This window comes from Pinus tabuliformis, chromosome 6, assembly GCF_031772625.1.
Source record: "Pinus tabuliformis cultivar Carrire ecotype Pingquan chromosome 6, CPIR1, whole genome shotgun sequence".
NCBI lineage: Eukaryota > Viridiplantae > Streptophyta > Pinopsida > Pinales > Pinaceae > Pinus > Pinus tabuliformis.
Genome location: NC_142292.1, coordinates 2060877243 through 2060882006, shown reverse-complemented (window position 1 = coordinate 2060882006; position 4764 = coordinate 2060877243).

Below are 4764 nucleotides of genomic sequence, written 5' to 3'. Positions count from 1 at the left end.
AATGTAGCTAAACTATGTGCATGAAGGTTGTGGGTCCTAGGTATTTTGGTCACCTGAAATTCAGTAAAAGCCTTAAGTATTTCAACGGCAGTAGACCTGTATGATCTTAGTCTTTTGTCATTTGTGACAAAATTGCCTTTCACTTGTTGAATAATAAGGTCTGAGTCTCCCATGATTGAAACTTTTGTGGCCTGTAAAGATTTTACCAGTTTGAGGCCTAGCAGAAGAGCCTCATACTCTGCCATATTATTAGTACATCTGAAATTAAGCCTATAGGCTCGACCTTCTGCATGATTTTTTTGTTTGTTATGAATCCACACTCCAACTCCTACCCCTAACTTGTTGACTGATCCATCAAACTCAAGAAACCAAAGGATCTCTTGATTTAGGGGGTTTTCAACATCTTCTCTATGACTTGGGATTATAAGTTGGAGTTCTTGTCTTTCATCTGGTTTGTCTTCTAGAATTGTATCATCAGTTGATTTCTCAATCTTGATTTCTTGGGAACTTGATTGCTCACACATATGCAGATCTTGTTCAAGTATGACAGATTTGTCATCACTCATTGGACTTATATCATCATTGAACAGAATGAAAGAGTCCATGTCAGAATGGACTGCATAAATAGGGAAATTTTGAGGTTTTTCTTCACTGCTTACCATGTATTTCATGAGTGATTCTCTGTATAGCCTCTTTGGTTGCCCAAAGACAGAGATGGTGGCATATGACATGTCCAATTGTAGGGAACCTTGGAGTTTGGCTCCCCATGATCTTGATAACAACATTTCATACTTGGGTGGGATATCAGCAACTACCACATCCATTAAGATTGTTTTATTTGGGTACTGGACAAGGGACACACATAGATATTTTATCAAGCCTAAACACTTAACTTGGTTGGAGTCAAAGGAAAATAGGTCCTTGTACGGTCTTGTGATGTCTAGATTCAATATCTCCATTACTGAATTAGGCATCAGGTTAATAGAGGCGCCTGAATCAAACATTGCATTGTGTAATATCTTATCATGAACATGCAAGCTGACATAGAAAGGTAGGATTCCAATAACTGCTGTCTTTCCATCAACCTCTGGACTGAAAAGTAGTTCTGGGGTGTCATCCAACACATTAACATCATCTTTATTATGAGTCAGTTAAAGGGACTTCTTGATTTGTTGTTTGTAAATGTTATGCTTGGCTAGCTTTGAAAGAGGAATGGATATCTTCAATTTACCAATTTCAGCTTCTAAGTCAAAAGGTTTTTCAGATTGGATCTTGGTGTTCTGGTTAACAACTTTTTCTTTGTTCATTAAGTTTTCTTCTTGGCTCTCAATCTGATCTTGAGGCTTGTCCTTTTTGTTTACCTATGAAAAGTGTTGCTTGGATTGTGCTGTGAAGGTGGTGCAACCACTGGTTGTTGATTTGAGGGAAATGCTCCAGTTACCTCTTCAACTGTTACTTCATTTGTAATTGAATCAGTTTTGTTAATAGGATCTGTGACAATAGCTTTCTTAGGTTGCAAGCTATCCTTTGTTTTCTCAGGCTGTGTCACATTTATAGTTCTGCTTCTTAATTTGTATCGCTTATGAACTTCAAAAATAGTTGTGTCATAGCCTTGTTTGAAATCAAATGATTCCCCTGACTTGGTTTGGAACTGCTTAATGTCTTCATCTTCATGATCTTCTTGACTCAGAAAAACATGTTGATCATTGTTGAGGCCCATCAAATTGATGTGGGTATCATCTATCTGTTCATTAGAAGTGGATGCTTCAGCATAGTTTTCTTGGAACGGAGGTCTAATTTCTGGTTCAGGGCTGGCCTTGCCAACATTAGGGTTTTGATTTCTTCTAAAGTTGGGATTTCTGACAAGATTATTCTATGGTGCTTCCCATGATGATTTCCTCTCAACTGATTCTACTCTGTCACCTAACCTATGCATACCAGGTATTATTGCATCTAATTTATGATCCCAGCCTGAAGGCTCTTCTTTGAAGGTAGTTTTTCTTTCAATTCTGGTCCTATTTCTCTTATCTATCAGGTTGGCTTCTACACTGACTGCTATGTCTTGCATTTCAGCTAAAGTTCGGGGAGCTCTTTCTCTCAATTGGTATGCCATATCTGAATCAAACCCATCAGGAAAGGTATATAGAGCTAGGTCAGGTGGGGGTCTGAGATTTTGGGGAATAGCATTGTAGACATTGTTGAACCGAGCACAATAGTCCAAAACAGTTTCTTGGGGACCTCTTTTGATAGTATTGTATTCAGATAAAATATGAAGTGGATCCTTTTTCTTCTCCCATCTGTTGATAAAGGTTTGATACAAGGCTTCAGGGTCAGCTATGGAGTTTGCTGGGAGTGACCTAAAGCATGATCTTACATCTCCAGTTAGACTTTGCACAAAAATTTTCATTCGGACCCATCATCATCTATCTCATAATTTTCAAAATAGTCCTGCATTTTCTTAGTATGTTGAAGGGCCGGATAAGAGCCAGTACCCTCAAAATATGAAATCTTGCTTTGGTAATCTTGAGGCATAGGCCCTGGATTGGTAGGTAACTGTAGTGGAGCATATCTATTAGCCATGTTTGGTGGGACAATAGGGATAACAGGAACGAATGGGACAAGGGGAGGAGAGGGGATGAGAAGGGTATTTGTAGTTGATGGAGGGGTTGAAAGGATACCTTGTGATGTGGATGAAGAACTAGGAGATTGTGGAACGGTGGTATGAGGATGTAGAGAAACCTTAGCAGGGGTTGGAATATTAGTTTGACATCCTGCTTCAGAACTTGAATCAGGTAAAGTCCCTTCTGATTTGTGTCTCTTAAGGATTCTTGAAATCAAGTTTGGATTTTGGAACTCGGGTGATGGATCAGGATCTGGGCTAGATCTTGTATAGCGAGTTTTCTTCTTAGGAGCCAGTTTCTGTGATTTTCTTTAGGAGAATTTTCTAAGAAGATAGTAATATTTGACAAGGACTGATCAGGTATAGCACAACTGTATGGAACTTAAGACTGAATAAAGATTGACTGAGGCAGCTTTTATGTACTCCTGCAAATGCAAAGCAGAGGTAGTTTCTAAGGCTGTTTGGCTGTCACTCAGGCTTTATCTACAGTATTAGGAACCAGACAGGGGGCTTATGAATTTCATTCACTCCCCAGTGGAGTCGCCATTTATGTTAACACCCAGGTTGTTCCCTTTGACTCCTGAGGGAATACGGCCGGGGTAACCACTAACCAAGCTTTGGATTACAGGTTCTAGCCCACATGTAATCAGATAGGGCCCTCTCTTTTACTTTTAACTTTGTTCTTGAGGATTTTAGGCTAGTTATGAGGTGGGAGTTTTGTTTAAAGTTTTGGTTGAATGATGTCTTCCAGTAGCTGAGATGAGATCGTCAGAAGGTTCAGTCCATTGGGCAATGGAGTCTGTGGTTATGGGTTGTTTGAGATATTGAGTAAGATTGCTAAAACTGCAGGGCCATATATATATATCATGAAACAAACTTAAAATTGTGAAAATGAAATATGTCAAGCCAATGAGAGGCAACTAAGAGTCTTTCACTAAGCTGGTGACGTGAGAAAGGGATATATCACTCAGGAGCAGATTTGAATTCCTGAATAATACTCACTGTGAAGTTTTAGTCTGAAGGTGAAGCAACTAAGAATTACACTTTCATAACTAATACTGGAGGAAACATTCATAACAGCATAGATTGAGTTCAGGGTATTTAATGAATAAATCCTGAACTATTCTTTTTCTGTGCTATTAAACCGTGAAATATAGAGCATGAGCGGATTATGATAGAATGAAATACATAACAAGAAGGTTCAGGAAACTTATTGTGCCATGAAATATGCAGGAATCCTGTAGCAGTAAGCAATCACACCACAACACATCAAAACAACTCAGAACTTTAGAAATTCCATCAGCTCCCTGTATTAAAAGTCTGAAATTTACAGCATAAGTTCTCCAGAAGAGAAAATCAACAACCCCAGCAAGCTTATGCGAGGGGATATATATACAATCGGTTTTTACAAAATATCTGAACGCTGAGTCATTTGCTCAATAACTGCGTTTACCAACTTTCAGAATAGCAGATAAGAAAGTTATTGCTATTCTAAATATACAATGAATACCCTTCAGTCCTGTCAGAAACCTTTTTGACTTTTGGAGGCCACTGAGTCGGTTGAGCACTTTGTATTAATTCTGAATGATATGCTCTTTATGGCTTGGTCGAGGTGCGACTATCTCAGCCCTGTCATCTGCATCTGTCGGTGTTGCTTTAGTGGCCAAATTTGTCTGCTGAGTTGGCTCTGTCCACTCCTCTCCAGTCATAATGAATGTATCAATTTTCTGAACATGATGACTTATAATTTGATGTACAAAATTTGGTGAAAAATCTGTTTGTTCACAGCAATGTCTGTATCATGCTTGTCCACCATTCCTGAGTAGGCAACTGATGTCTCAAAATTGTGCCTAATGTTTCATCTGCCTCAGTGTATTTGTAGTAATTTGGAGGCACTTCAAACAGATGTCTAATTTCATTCATGATAAAAAACAAATTCTCTACTCTGTCATAGAGAGTCTGCCCAGATGCAGGCCTTGTTTCCTCTGGGGTACTTGATGTTGCAGTGATTTGATTTGTAGCAAATGTATTTACCCTCTTGGCATAGTTTTCATGGGATAGCAACCTACCTGCACTGTTTAGTAGGCTGGGAAGGCCTCTGTTATGCAATGCTGTAAATTTCTCTGTGAATTTGTTCACCTCTG